The sequence below is a fragment of the Malus sylvestris genome, chromosome 9, assembly GCF_916048215.2.
Source record: "Malus sylvestris chromosome 9, drMalSylv7.2, whole genome shotgun sequence".
NCBI lineage: Eukaryota > Viridiplantae > Streptophyta > Magnoliopsida > Rosales > Rosaceae > Malus > Malus sylvestris.
This window is the reverse complement of record NC_062268.1, coordinates 3,688,206-3,704,730: the sequence shown is the minus strand read 5'-3', so window position 1 is coordinate 3,704,730 and position 16,525 is coordinate 3,688,206. Positions and strand designations below refer to the sequence as shown.

The 16,525-nt window shown below is 36.9% G+C and overlaps 1 long non-coding RNA gene across 16 annotated transcripts; it reads right to left on the bottom strand.

Annotated features, from left to right (window-relative positions):
- Window positions 1-1,672: 1,672 nt before the first annotated feature.
- On the bottom strand, window positions 1,673-9,209 carry LOC126583848 (uncharacterized). Of its 16 annotated transcripts, none has more exons than XR_007609862.1 (7): window positions 8,940-9,209; window positions 8,672-8,740; window positions 7,615-7,684; window positions 7,466-7,538; window positions 4,916-7,188; window positions 4,727-4,797; window positions 2,586-4,106 (listed from the first exon to the last, which is right to left on the bottom strand). It is a non-coding gene; the product is annotated as an uncharacterized LOC126583848 (long non-coding RNA). The 16 variants fall into 16 exon arrangements; XR_007609860.1 differs by having other exon boundaries at window positions 2,586-4,797; window positions 4,916-4,990; window positions 5,087-7,188; XR_007609848.1 differs by adding an exon at window positions 1,673-2,132 and having other exon boundaries at window positions 2,472-7,188.
- Between the last annotated feature and the right edge of the window lie 7,316 nt (window positions 9,210-16,525).

The following is a 16,525-nucleotide window of genomic DNA, read 5'->3' as shown; positions in this document are numbered from 1 at the left end:
ACACTAATGACCGGAGCAATCTAGCGAAGATCACAAAAAGCGATCGTTTTCGCTACCTAGGATCTATCTTGCAAGAGAACGGAGAATTAGATGGAGATCTCAACCATAGAATACAGGCTGGATGGATGAAGTGTAAGAGTGCATCCGGCGTGTTGTGTGACCGTTGTAGGCCACTGAAGCTCAAGGGAAAATTTTATAGGACGGCAATAAGGCCAGCGATGTTGTATGGCACATAATGTTGGGCGGTGAAGCATCAACACGTACACAAAATGGGTGTAGCGGAGATGAGGATGCTTCGTGGGATGTGTGGGCACACGAGAAAGGATAAGATTGGGAATGAGGCTATCCGAGGTAAAGTAGGAGTAGCCGAAATTGAAGGAAAGATGAGAGAAAATCGGTTACGGTGGTTTGGACATGTGCAAAGAATGCCTACTGACGCTCCGGTTCGAAGATGTGACTACGGGACAGAGGTTCAGGGCCGAAGGGGTAGAGGAAGACCTAGAAAAACTTTGGAAGAGACTTTAAGAAAAGACTTAGAGTACTTGGATCTAACGGAGGACATGAAACAAAACCGAGCGCAATGGCGTTCTAGGATTCATATAGCCAACCCCACTTAGTGGGAAAAGGCTTTGTTGTTGTTGTTGTAGTGGTTTTTTAGCAATTTGATCCTGTTGGGAATCTGTTGCTTAAAGTGAATACAAAGCTTGCCACTAGCTCTTATGGGGAAGATGAACTCATCAGTCTCATTCAAACGTAAATTTCGGAATAGCACAAAGTTTAAGATTGGACGAAACTAAACTTGTGTATTGAATGTCAGTGAGGATTATTAGTTTGTTCTGATGTTTTGATGATATCTTGCTTTGCAGATTATATATTAAGCACTGCGTTTTGTGAATTAGAAGATGAGGTGGAGGGGGCAGAATACAGAATTAAAGAAACCAACATGTTTACTGTATACAAGTATCAACAGGTGAGGTAGTTTAGAGATTAGTTTTTGTGATGAATTGTTTTCTGTTGAATATCCATTGTGATTGATCAGCAGATTGGGTTCTTCCCCAATGAGAAAGCGTTGTCCCTAAGGTACCAGATGGCTGGGATGTTAGAAACTATGCTAAGACAAGGGGTTCTTGGGGAAGATGACACCGTTGAAGAATCACCAAAGTGAGTGGTTCCTCCCTCAAATGCTGTTCTTTATGATTCCCCGATGAAACTATAAACAATGAGACTATAGTAATTGGTGCAAAAACATATTTCTCGTCCATTGGTGTGTTGAATTAAGGTGAATTTGGTGAACATGTTTCTAGTTATTCTACTTGAGCTTCTTGTTTCTTTTTTTCTTCATAATTACATGTTGACCTCCGTCACATTCAGAGGGGGCGTTGGGGGTGCACAAAAGGTGCAGTGGCATAGGGCCCCAAATTTTTTGATCCTCCCTTATATTACACATTAGTATAAATTTCTAATAAAAAAAAGTTTTAAGCTGAAAAGAAAAATCATCAGCATCATTACAATTAGTTAAGCGAAGCTTGAACTCAATATATTAATTTTCTTCTTTTTTTTAATAATAAAAAACTTATATACTACTTTCTTCCACTTTTCTATTAAGCAATAAAAAACTAACTTGTGTATTACTTTCTTCCACAAATACAAATGTATTTTCATATCTCTATTTTAGCTGTGCTCCATTTTTTTAAAAGATGAACCCAAAATCATGACTTTATTTTGGAGATTATTCAATTTGTAAGTGGGATGCTGATTTCAATTAAGTTTGGATATTGATTGTTGAGCTTTGTATGGATATATTGTCCAACAACAATTTTTTTGTTTTAAATAAGGAGGGTCTTTTTATTAAATTCGCACAGGGTTCCCAAAATGTCAGAGACGGCCCTGGTCACATTTCTAACCGAAATTGTTTTACTGACCCTATGTCTATTTGTCTTCTTCATTTTTTTGTTCACTGTGTATAAATCTAAAGCTTCCTTCCCGTCGTCCTGCTATTGTATGTGAACGTTGTCTGCATTCACCAGAGAAAGATATGTGAGTAAGAGCTTTCCACATCATGGACCCAAAAGGCATTATCGAAATGATTGTCATCTTCCTGGAGGAAAGAGGAGATGGGGCAGTTCTTCCTCCTGCGCTCAACAATAACTTGGTAAGTTTCACGAAGAAAGCTAGTAATAGCACTGAAATTTTGGTTTTTATAGTTGCATTTTTGTTTTCGGCTGTGATGAGTAAAATTAAGTTTCCTTTGATGGTCTCAGGAAAACAGAGACAGGATTTTGCCATTTCGTACGTGGAAAGATCACTCTGTAGCAAAACAAGGTGGCGCTTATGAATGGAGTGCGCTATCCACACATCCCTTTTCACCTCTTGTTAATTTATGTCCTTTGATATTATTCAATTCATCCAATCCGACGGCCGAAAATTAAAAAGGTGTGAGAGAAGTAAAATATGATGTGTGAATATCATACCCTTTATGAATCAACAATGGCTGAAGCTGATACAGTAGCAACACTTGAGATGGATGGTAGGGGCCAAGTTATTCAGTCCTTCCCCTCCAAGAAAATCACTCTTGAAAGAACATGGAACGTAAAATCGAAATGCTTGATTGATAAAAGTGCAAAGAATCAAAGAACTCATTATTCAATAAACGTAAGTACACCTGTTAATTTTGGTTTATATTTTGTTAAGTTTCAGTCTTTTCTTCCTCATTTCACTTCCCATCATTCATGAAGAGGTGTGCTATTCACACACCTCATTTTACTTCTCACTATCCCTTGATAATTTATATCCGTTGATCTTCTTCAATTCTTCCGATTCGACGGCCGAAAATTAAGAAGGTGTGTGATAAGTAATATAGAATGTGTGGATATCACACCCCTTCATAAATCATGTCGGGGCATCAGCACCACCTCCACTTTGGGTGACGTTACCACTAATGTGCCTTGGAGGGAATCAAGTCGGACAACTTGATTACTTTCAACGGAGGTTACCAGATGACTCTATTGCCAGGAGGCATGTACATGGGATGCCTATGTGATATAGGAAACAATGTTGCAGAATCATAGTCGTTCCATTTGGAGTTCTGTTGTCTCGAGGCTGCAAAACAAATAACCAACTTCAAACACAGCAAGATTCATAGAGGCAAGAAAAACCAGCGAAGTAATGAAAAATGATGTCTTGAACTTGCCAATCTCCCCGAGAAGAAGTAAACCTGCCCGTTTGAGAGGCCATTCATGCTCTTGACCAACTCAAATGATGGCTTAGAATCAGATCCAAAAGTCACTGATCCTCTGTGGTCTCTAATGACAACTCCAGACCCTGCTCCTGGGAGGCTTTATCTCATGCACTATCACAGTTTTCTTTGAGAAAACCAGATAGGAAAGGAGCACATGCCGAATGGAGAGAAAGTGGGATGGGGGAGAAGTTACCAATCAATAGTAAACGAAGGAGCATCTTGTCCATACGTGCCAAAGGGTGAAAGCCCAGTTAGATAGAATCCATCCCCTCTCATTAGCAGTAAATCATGAGTTTCTTGATGTCTATACTGTTAGGAACCTAATTGGACTTGACTAACATGATACGGATGAAATGTAGTTATCATGGTGCACAAACTGATTTAAGAGTTGTAAAGGTGGACCGCTTCTTACAAACAAGGAGATGCGGATGTCTTTGACAGAAAGAAATAGCCGACGATCCACTAACTACTCATAATGCTTGAAACCAATCCCCATGATAGATGGAAGTTGATAAAGGTTATGCCTATGTAATTGAATTCCCTGCTCGCAAAGAAGATGTTCTGAACAAACTAGGGTTCTACCACGTTTGAAACTTAAGGTCTTTAACAAGTAGAAGAATTCCATTTTCAGTCTCAACAAATGGCTGCTCCAGGTATGATAGTTTTTCTTGCACAATTAGTAATCTGGGAACCTTTGTTATTAATTAGGGTTTTGCCTGTGTTAATGCATGGTTTTACATGAACTAATGACATACTTTACTTACCTGGTTTCTAAAATATAGCAGTCCAGAGAGGTGATAGACCGGGGGTTTGGTTTGTATGCCCTGCTACTGCCAAACCACACCATTTCAGACTGAGATACTGATATCTGGGAGAAAAGATAACCGATTTTCCATTTAATTTTATTTTCCTGCTTTGATTGTGGAATTGGGGTTGGATAAAATCTGTGCGGGTCAAAAGTTTTGGGATCCATACAGAAATAAAAGATTATGTGAATCGTGAGGTTGGTTGGTAGTTGTGGAAGTAGCAAGCAAGGAATTGCAACAGGGGTGACCGCGAGTTTCTCAAATACCACACAGGCGGGCACTATGCAAGGGAGAGAAAAATGGAGAGCAAGACTCAAAAAACACAGCAAGATTCAAGATCAAGACTAAAAAACAAATATACATTTACCGCGTTATGCAATATCTAGCTCTCCTACTCTTGGGGTCTCCTAGCCTTCTGTCTAGCCACATAACAACTCAACAAACATACATTCACAACAACACAGTAAATCACAAGCTCTACTCACACAAGATTTTCAATTGGAACAAACATGACCCAAACAAATGTCAAAATTAATAAATAACGATAAAAATTCACAGCACAGGGTCAATTAGAATCTATGCTTTTTCAAAAAATTTGGAACGAAGATCAAATTAACCCACAGCCAAAGGCATTTTCTACAAAGGTAAATTCGAGAAAATTGACTGAAATCCAAACTAGTACCTTCGACGATTGCTTGCGAGTGTTGAGAACGAAGCTTATTCCACTTCCAAAATCTAGCTACAGATCCCTCGCTTCCAATTCAATTCAAATGATTTGCATCAATAAATCATACTTAGGGCTTTGATATTCATACTATAAATTGAGCTACACAATTGGATTGAAATTCAAAGAGAAATGGCCGGAAATTACCTCGCCGCCTCTGATTTCTTTCGTTTCTTGATTTAGAAAATGGAGCGGGAAGAACGAAGGAACGCGAGGAATGATCTGCATCAATAAATCATAGTTAGGGCTTCGACATTCATACTATAAATTGAGCTACACAATTGGATTGAAATTCAAAGAGAAATGGTCGGAAATTACCTCGACGCTTCCGATTTCTTTCGTTTCTTGATTTTGAAAATCGAGCGGAAAGAACGAAGGAACACGAGGAATGCGACGAAAATTGAACTCGTCTGTCTTTTATAGATCGGGTCACAGGGCCTTTATCTCAAGAAACGAAAGAAATCGAAGGCAACGAGGTAATTTCTAGCCATTTCTCTTTGAATTTCAATCTAATTGTGTAGCTCAATTTATAGTATGAATGTCGAAGCCCTAACTATGATTTATTGATGCAGAACATTCCTCGCGTTCCTTCGTTCTTCCCGCTTGATTTTCGAAATCAAGAAACAAAAGAAATTGAAGGCAGTGAGGTAATTTCCGGTCATTTTTCTTCGAATTTCAATCCAATTGTGGAGCTTAATTCATGATATGAATATTAAAAGCACTAATCATATTTTTTTGATGCAGATCATTTGAATCAAATTGAATTGGAAGCAAGGGATCCGTCACCAGATTTCGGAATTGGATTCGTTCTCTACATTCGCAAGCAATCATTGAAGGTAATACTCTATAATTTCAGTCAATCTTCTCAGATTTACTGTGTTTTTGTGATTTTTTTTGTGTTTGACTGCATAAACCTCTGTAGAGAATGCCTTTGGCTATAGGTTAATTTGATGTTCAATCCAAATCTTTCGAAATTGTATGAATTATGATTTACTGTGTTCTTGTGAAATTTATATTTTTTATTTTTAGACATTTGTTTGGGTTATGTTTGGTCCAATTGAAAAATCTTGTGCAAGTATAAATTGTGATTTACTGTGTTGTTGTGAATGTATGTTTGTTGAGTGGTTATGTGACCAGACGGATGGTTAGGAGAGCTAGAAATGGCATAACGCAATAACAAGCATTTGTTTCTTAATCTTTAATCTTGCTGTGTTTTATGAGTCTTGCTCTCCATTTTTTCTCTGCATAACGTAGACACCTTGTGCCCATATGCGTGGTAACTCAGAAACTCACGGTCACCCTTGTCGCAATTCCTTGTTTTCATCTGCGTGTTTACTATTGCTTGGTGATTTCTCCCACATCCCACTTTCTCCCCATTCGGCATGGTCTCCTACCCCAGCTGGTTTTCTCAAAGTAAATTGTGATGGTGCATGGGATAAAGCCTCCGAGGAGGCAGGGTATGGAGTTGTCATTAGAGACCACAGAGGGAGGTTGGTTGATGGTCTAGGTCTAGGTCTAGCAAGGCATTTCTTTGATGCTTCCCCTCTTCAAGTCGAGTTGCAGGCGATTTTAGATGGAACTAGTCATAATGCCCGCGCGTTGCTGCGGGTTCTAATAGTGTAAAACATGTAAAAAGTTGGACATTAAGGTACAAAATAAGGAGCAAAATAGCTCTCTAATCACAACAACTACATAATACCACCTGAACAATAAAAAAAAATCATATTATTAGTTAATTATATACATAAGATTACAATTCTATTTGTCAAATACATAATACAGGAACCCACTTTGGTTGGGTCGATAATTTAAAAAACCATTGAATATTAATAGTTTCCAGTGTGAACCAAATTTGCAATCACTAAAGTAATAAAATTTTTTGAGAGTGATATGATGACTTACCCCAACTTCAGTGTCTTCAATATATAAGTCATGCAGTTTCGTTTCGTATTGAAAATTTTAGTACTGATACATAAAATTTGCTAAATATAAGTTTAATTTTAAGTTGGAAGGTGATCTCAAGAGATTTTACAAATATGCAAAAGGTTTATGTCAATGTGAGTTTTGACATTTTCAAAGATCATTACGTTAACTTCAAATTGACACTACAATTTGTGAATTTTATGTAAATGATTGTTACGTTTGTACATTGATAGTTAAGACGTAAGAAAGTTTAAGCCAACTAATATTCAATAAGAAATAATCTCATAATTGCTAAAAACTAAAATGGCTGACAAATAATTTTATCAAAGCTAACAAAATAATCTCTTACCTTTAACTTTGCTCCAGAGGCATACCTTTGAAGATGCATTTCCCAATAAATTTGTTGCCAATCTAGCCATTGAATCTGAATGTCAAGCTCTAGTCAGTGGCCGTCTGAGAAATTAGTCGATCTAGGAGTAGGATTGAAATTGCAACTTCTGGAACAAAATGTAAGAATTTTTATCATTCTTTGAATTCCTATCTATATTCAATGAAACAAAACAAATAAAACTCAATTCTTGCAGACCCTTTGTGTTTTCTACCATTCCAGAGTCCTTTGATAAACTAAAGGTCATCTTTATAAGCATTGCTAGAACATGAGATTGGATAAAATGCAAACATGATCCGAATTTTTAAAAACCTTACTGATAAAAAAAATAAAAAATAAAAAATAAAAAAAATTTCTACAACCTTTTGATTAGTTTTCAGACTTACATTGCGTCTGTGGTTTTTTTAACCCAATGGAGGTAACCGCGAAGTAACAACATAGGGCAGGATCCCATGGAAGCTGTTAGACAATTAGTAAAAGATGAATGCTTATAAAACTGAAAATAAAAACATTTAATCAAAGAAAAAATACATACTTGATCACAAAGGGCTTGCATCCTTGCAAGCTTGCACACAAAAACCCCAATATTCGAAGACCAACGTTTCCTGAAAGCAAAAAATCAAACCAGATCATACAGCTACACGCAAATCACCAAAAAAAAAAAATTTAATCAGGTATACTAAAAAAGCCAGAAAACTCAACAAAAAACGTCAGGTTATGTAGGTTAAAAACAGATTCCAATCAAATTCAAAAAGGGCACAAACAAAGTCGCAGGATTGATTTCTAGCAAGAAAAAGGGTGTTAATAATGGAGAATCGCAAACAAATTCTAGAGAGGGCGAAAGGACTCAACCGTGAATTCAATATGATCTATCTGGAACAGATGTTTGTAGAAAGGTGCTATGTGCTAATTTTTTATCCACTTACTTATGTAGGCTTATTGATTTTTTTTTGTGTTTGTAGGATTGACAGGAACCGTACCAAGCAGGTGTGTTTGGTTGCTTGCTTAAAAGGGTCTATTGATTAAAGAAATGCAAAGCTTTCTCCCTTCAAAGAACTCTATGTGATGTGTTTTGTGGGTTTGGTTTGTGTTTCAGATTGGTGGTAGGCTATGTTAGAGCAGAAACTATGCAGGCAAAGACATTAAATTGGTGGTGCAAGCCCAAGCCCTCATGCTCAATGGTGTCGAAGAGCTTGCGGATGCTGTTAAAGTCACCATGGGACCTAAGGTTATCTATCTGATCCCGCCCATGTCCACTGTAGTTACTAATTTCAGTAACTACAGATGCAAGCCCTTGCATTGGAATTCCTCATGAGAGAGAAACAAAATGAAAAATATTCACATTACTTATGTCATAATACTTATTAGTCTTCTTTTACATAAAGGCTCAACATTCTACATTGGAATGCAATGCAACACTGGAAATTATGATCAACAAAACATGAAAAAATTGAAAAGGATACGGTAAACAGATAAACAAAACTCCCTAAATTAGAAAACAAAATTTAAACAAATAACACACCTGCAAATAAAAGAGAGAAAAAAAAAATTGTTCAGTAAAAAACCCAAAAGGAAACGCGTATATTATATACCTTCAACACGAAGGGGTTCCAAGGTTGGAGACGAAAGCCCCAAATTTCCAAAAGCACCGTTCCCTGAAACTGAAAATCGAATCACATCAGATACTCACACGCAGCATCCAAGCGCACACAGAAAATCCACAAAATTACAAAGGCAAAATTAAAAAACATAACCCCCAAAATTACAAAAGCAAAATATAAATGCAACATTCATCTGTAAATCGAAAACCACCAAAATAAAAAATAAAAACAGGTGCGCTAACAAACACGCAAAACTCACCGGGAAACGTTAGATTAGATCAGCCCAGAAGAAGTTCCGACCGAATTAAAAACCGGTAGAAACTTCTAACCCTTAATTTGTTTTCAAGCAAACAACTTTGACGGCTAATTTGTGAACAACAAAGCAACATGCTTAATAATTTGAAAAAAAAAAGAGAGACGACGAAGCGATGCAACCACAGAAAACAAAGTCTCATACGGAAACAAACGGAAGATTAAAAACGCTAGTCTCAGATATGCGAAAAGCAAACGAAATATGGCGATTAAGTAAGGAGGTGGATTGTTACCTTTCCCATTTCCATACTCTTTACATCTACTGATTTTTTTATAAAAATAATAAAATATAAAATAATATAAATATAAAAGGTTGATGTGGTTTAAATGTGGCTATATAAAACATGAGGGGATAGGAATGGAAGTGGATTGTCTGCTCTCCCATTCCCATACTTTTCTCATCTAGTTTTGTGTGATCCCTGTTAAGCCACATCAATATTTTATATTCCTATTACTTTTTGTTTTATTATTTTTATAAAAAAAATCAATATAAAATGTTGACGTGGCTTAACCGTGATCACACAAACAGAATGAGATGGGAAGAGTAGGAAATGGGAGGACAGACAAGCCACCTCCTTTCTATAAAGGTAGTGTTATCTATGTACTCATTTTTACTTCTTACACACTTCTCTTAATTGTCGGTTGTTCAGATCGAATGAATTGAAAATGATCACTGACAAAATATTAATAGGGCAATGTTGGAAGTAAATATGAGTTTGTAAATAGAACTATTCTTTTGTAAACTCATGCTTATAGTCTACTCAATTTCAATACATATTATTATTTAATGTATATTTAGTAGAGGAGAGGTAGTAAATAATAGTTTTATGCTAAAAACTATGAATTAGTTAGTCCCCTTTATCCTATTCTTTATAAAAAAGACCATTTACCTTATATAATTTAGCCTATGCACTTTTTACTCAAGAAAAGATTAATAAGTTCTTTAAATACACAATTAAATCCCTATCTCCACAATTCATAACTTTCCGTTCCAATTTTTCAATGAATGTCACCTTTGGTACGTTCTTAATTCTTTATTTACTTATTCTTGATTTAATTAGTAGGTTAATTATTTATATGGTCCTTGAATTTATCGGTTAGGGTTATAATTTTGAGAATAGTTTATATTATAAGGAAAACTAATGAAAAGGGCTTGAAAACTTTGAGTTTTAATGATAAGGACAAAATAAAGGGTAAAGTGAATAGTACCAGGATTGACTTTTTAGTGTAAAAATGTGGTTTTTCGTTAAAGTGAACAGTACCGGGAGCTTTTCGTTAAAGTTCCCATTATTATATTGTTGTTCTTTTATATTGATTATTATATGTTTATATAAGCAAAAAAAAATTATATGATTTTATGGTACTATTTTCAACTAGCCCATCAAAAAAAAAAAATTATGGCTCCGCCTTTGCTGACCATGAGATTTTCTTTCTTTTTAGGCAGCGTGATGGATGATTATTTGTTTACTATAAGAGCAGTTCCACCGGGGAACCTTTAGGCCAGCACCCAGCCAAATTATTGGCCCGGCACCCAGCCAATCCACTCCAGCCGAGCAGATAGGCTGGCACCCAGTCCAAGCTGATCTCTAGGCCGGCTCAGAATGTGCTGAGCCTTTGCCCTGCCTACATGATGCCAGGCGATACCGCCACCCCTCCTTGAGCTGAATTCGAAGCTCTCTGCTTTCCTTGCACCACCACCCCAACTCAAGCTTCCATATCCAAAGCCCTCCCTCTCGGTCTTGGGCTATTGCTCAGAGCTGCAGCGATTGAATAGATCGGTGACGAAGCAGCTGACGTCATGGTCTGAATCGGAGGCGGCGTTGGAGAACCAGTTGCAATCGGAGGAGCTCCAGGGATCGAGAGGATCGACGGCAAAGGGTTTACAGTTTTGGTTGGCGCACCAGTGGGTGAGGGGATCGGGGAGGAGGGTTGGGTGGGATTGCGGGTCGTTGGGTTCGTTTGGTGGTTGCGGCTCATGGGGTAGGCCCGAACTTGGCTAATCTCACATGGGTTTTGGCGGTTTGAAGAGAAGAAAAAGAAGAAGGGAAGAAAAAGTGGTGAAACTGTGCTTGACAACACAGTTGGAAAATCAGGGAAGAAAAAGAAGAATGGAGTCTAGAGAGTACTTTCATAAAAATTATTATTTTATAATAAAAATTAATAATATTTTAATAAATACCTAACCCTCATCTTCCACCTTACACCACATTTCAATATTTTCTACACCTTCTACCAAAGCTTTCATATACTTTTTGTGTGAAAAAAATATACCAAAAAGCTCATCCTTAATTTATTTGATGAGTTTATGTAATTTTATTTTAGTGTGTTTTTTTTAAGTTTATTTGATGAGTATGTAATTTTATTTTAGTGTGTATTTTTTTTAAGTTTATTTGAAATTTTATCCGAAATTGGTTAAAAATCTTATTCGAAATAAACTTAAAAAAAAAAACACACCAAATAAATGCGCTGGGTGCTAGCGCATTATTTTAGGGGTGTAGATGCCTTGGCCTATTACTGTTCACTCCAGTCTATTACTGTTCACTTGAGTGGAAAAATGCGCTGGTTGCTGGCGCAAAGTCCTTAGGGTGGACTTGTTCTAAGGGTGACTAGGGCAGCACAAATGCGGCAGCTTCTGGAGGTTGCGAGAAGAGATTTCGATTCCCAATACTGCTTCCTAATCCACAGCTCCGTACCTCAGGCTGATTATCTTGCAATTGTCCAGGATTTGGGTCAGCATAATCTGGCGTCCAGGAGGCAGGACTTCATCGCCTACCCCCGAAATGAGCACGGAAATCCTCGGCCCACCATCGAAGTGAGAAAACTCAAGGATTTGGGGCAGATGATAAATGAACTGGGAACGGATTTCGTTGTCAGTATTCCGGTAACTGTTGATTGAACCGAAGGGTTGAAGATTAGGGCTGTTGCTCGGCATTGGGGCGTGGAGGTGTGTGTAGCCTTGTAATGATTTAGAGGAGAGACTCGGGGTGTAACAAACTTGTGAATGTTGGTTTACTCGCGGTCAATGTTGTTATACTTCTTGTTGTAAGGCCCAAACAAACTGTAAATTGACGAAGTGTAATTGATCTTGTGAGGAAAGGCTATAAGAAAAAGAAAAGGTACAATTAGAATCCCAACTTTCTTTCTACATTTTTTAGATTAAATTTTTGTGCCTTTTAAAAATGTAATTAAGGTTCTTTTGACCAAAGTATAAAATATCGATGATATCGGAAATATCAGTAGTAAAAAAACACGGAAATTTCGATGGAAATATCGGGATATTATCGATATCGATAAAAATTAAATAAAAATCACGGAAATTGTAAGAAAAACTTAAAAAAATTTATTGAAACTTTGCAGGATGTTTATTTAGTCAATTATCTATTAGTTTATCACAAAAAAATTGGTAGGAAATGCATTGCATGATGGATTTAACTTATTTAAGTTGATTATATAGCGAGTTGGCAAACATTGTGAGTGTATAAAATATGTAGTAATTAATGAAAGAAGTTTAAACACACCATAATCATTTATATATAATGAATTAGTACAATATTTTACACTTTATACATTGTATGGTAAGATACATGAGTGACTTAGTACCACATAGAGTTCCTATGAGGTTCAAAATTTTCACTATCTTCATCATCTCTATGTGTAGAGTAAGTGTATTATGAAAAGTAGTCATCAAATGATAAATCCCCAAAATAGTTTTGCATGTAATTGTTAACATGCTACCTATATGGATTCGAGATTGGTTGACGTTGTTTATAAGCAAAATCTTTTGACGTTGTCCAAAAGTGTATTGTGTCTTGTCAAAAATTGTACAAGTTGTAAAAGTTGTCAGATACAGACACACATGCCATTATTGTTGTCTTGTCAAAAATTGTACAAGTTGTAAAAGTTGAATTATTTGGATTTTTTTTTTCACACGCCACCACACACGCACACAGAGACCTCAGTCTCTGGATCATTCTCTCTTCTCCATTCTCCCTTCTCCCTTCTCCTTTCTCCCTTCTCCCTTCTCCCACACACACACACACAGATCTCTTGATCATTCTCTCTTCTCCCTTCTCCTACATACACGTATAGAGACCTCAGTCTCTTGATCCTTCTCCCACATGGCCTTTTGCTCCTCCCTCGCTTTCCTCCTCGTCCGCGTCTTGCGCCTCGTCGGCGCTGTCTTCATCTTTCATGACCTCTACCTCAAGTCGGTCATCCCCATCGGCGCCCTCTACGCCCTTCGTAGTACTCCGTCAACGACATCATCATCACCATATAAATCTCGTCTTTCTCTCTCTTTCTCTCGGTGCAGCTAGGACAGTGGAACCCATGAACTCTCCGGCAAGTTCTCTTGATCCTTCTCCAATTAAGTAAGCCCCGGATTACCTCAATTCATCTTGGATGTTGTGTGGTTGAGATATACTAAGTTTTATCTCGTTTTTTTAACAAGGTTTTAGAACGAGATCGACCCGAGGGAAGGCACACGCAGCTCCGGTAAGGCCGTGAGTGTCGAGGAACTTTCCGAACACCTCCGACCGTTTCACGACAAACGGAAGTTATAAAAACATTCCTCTCGTCTTGTATTTCATTTTGATACTTAGATCGGAGTCTAGGGTGCTCTTTTATAGTCGACCGGAGCTGTAGAAACTCTGATGTTCTTCTCCGATTCGCACCAGCCTAAAATATCGCGATGTTTTGACGAAAATTCAGTGGATAAGTGTGAAAATATCGTTCTCTCACAAAATCAATATTATCGGCGAAATATCACCAATAATATCGGCATTTCAGACCATGCTTTTGACTAATAATCATCTCAGCATTTTCTATTTGCTTAAATTAGTGTACCTAAACTTCAATACCCTAATATATTTACTAAACTAGTATACCGAAATGTATATACCAAAATATATTGGAATGATTTGGCAAAAAAAAAAATATTGGAATGAATTAGCAACACATAAAAAAAATAAGCAAAAACATAAGTGTGCCGAAAAGTCCGTACCTAAACATATTGTACCGAAATGTTCGTACCTAAAAATAATGTAATGAATTAGTGGCACATAAGCAAATACGCAAAAATACAAGTCTACTCGAAAAGTCCGTACCAAAATATTTCTTATATAAGATACTAATGCATAAAATCGGATGGACTTTGGAACAACGTAAAATGCCAAGTTTGTGATCTTCGCTAGATTGCTCCGGTCACTTAGTGATGGTTCACTCTAAATTTAGCTATGTTCACGGGGTAGATGAGTTCTCATTAATAGTAAAGAGTTTACACAATACATAGGTTCAAGCATAATTGTCATTAGTGGGCTCTAATGACAAGTTTAAGCACAATAATGACATTAGGCCTTACTTGTAGGAGAATGGTCTCCTTAATAGTTGATGAGAGTTTCTAGCTTTTGTTCGCTGTCGATATGGGACTCTAGGAGTTTTATTCTGATGTTGTCACGTGTCATGTTTGTGATTGGCTTCCTGGTTGGAGAGAAAATCTTGTGCTTCGACATGAATGCATCAACACGACTCTTTCAGTGGGTCCTCGAAAGTATGAAGTTGATCGGTGCTTTGTAGTTTCAGGATTGGTGAAGTTTGGTACAAACATAAGACACTCACCATAAATTGGTGATTCAAACTATCAACCAATAAAAGCTAATTCATTTGAATTTCAAATGAGTATTAAGTTTTACAATATTTTTCATAAAATTTAATTCATGGACACCATAAAATCATAAAATAAAATAAGAAATTTAATGCATTTCTGACATCAAATAGATTTTAGGGGCTAAAATCAATTTTTACAAAATTAAAAATTAATTTTATCCCCTAGATTACATTGTATGCGACATTTTTTTCTAAATTTCATCTTATTTGACGATTAAAATCTAGTTTTCTAAAAAATATTATAATGTTCATAAAATATATATTAAGACTTAGGTTCCAATGTATATGATTCCTAAGAAAGTAATAAAACTATTCTTGTGTAAGAAGGAATCCTTAATTAGTTACACTAGGATAGGGAATCCAAGTAATAACTTCCTTCCTAGTCCTTGCGGAACTAGGGTTTTTTATTTAGTCCGTACACAATTAGAAGATATCAACCTCCTGAAACCTCTCTTATTGCTTAAACATAAGAAACAACTAAATCACAATGGAGATGGTGACCAGAAAAAAGAAAAAGAGAAACAGCAATGGAAGATGTTGATTTTCGAAGATGAGGAGACATGAAACCTGACATATTGAGTGAGATTTTTAAGTGTCTCAGCAGAATCTCAGATTTAACTTCAGCCATTGCTTATGTTCGTTGCAGTGCCGTTTGTAGCGCATGGCGTTCGGTTATTCTTGACTGCTCCTCTCGAATTTTTACTACGCTTGATTTGTTAAGGATGAAAATAGATTTCATACCAAGCCAATATAAACCCTATGTTTATGTTACAAGCAAGTCTGATTTGACACAGAGTCATTGGGTATTAGGGATGGAAAAAAAAATCCTAAAAATCCCGAACCACACCAAAAAAATTCCGATCCCAAACCGAAAAAATCTTAAACCGAAAATCTCGAAAATTTTGGTACCAATCCCAAACCGATCTATATATATGTGCAAGTCCCTCGGCTGCTGAAAAGACCTTGAATCGCTGACGATTCCTTCCCTAGAAGATCCTCCACACCTCATGGAGGAGATTTCTGTTAACTGCAAGAGTTTAGGGAACTGAAGATCATTCAGGGTGAGTGTACTAGACTATTCGCTTCAACCCTAGTTTCATCTCTTCACGTCTCAACGTCTTAAGCCTCCGGTGCACGAAGATGAGGAAGGAGGCTTTACTCATTCTATTGGATGGCTTACGCCACCTGCAGGTTCTCAATATATCACATTGCCTTGTAATTGAAATATCTCCACCTTCTTACTACGATGAAATTCTTGACAAACTTGATCCGGTTATTCTTAACATGTCTGCTCGGCTGCAAAGATTTACAACCTGCATGCAATTAGATCATTGCATCATGTGCCAAAGGATTAGGGTCGATCTGCTGGGGATTATCAAGTGGTATAAATATGAGGAAGGGCTTTGGAAACAAGATGAGGTCAACTCCCTTTCTCTTTAATTAGTATTTTCCGTCGCTGGCTACGAGCCTAGGACATCAATCAAGGCAGGCTCCCGCAAGAGAATAAGTTCTGGTTTGGTACTGAGGTGATTCTGAAAAAAGTGGCCATAAAAGCTTTTTTTATGTTTGGTAAACAGTCAGCTTCAGCTTTTTCTGACAGTTTTGGGTGAAAAAAAATAAAAAACACAAAGCTGCAAAACCCAGCTTTTTTTTTTCACATTTGTTTTACATAAAAGTTTATCAAACACTATAATACTGCTTTTTTTTTTCAAAAGCACTTTTACAAAAAAGTTTACCAAACACTATGCTGATTTATTTCACAACTACTTATTCTCACAACACAGTAAAAACAGTTTTCTTTCAAAGCACAACAATACCAAACCAGCCCTAAGATTGATGAGATCTAAGTTCAAGACGTTCGGCCGCTAT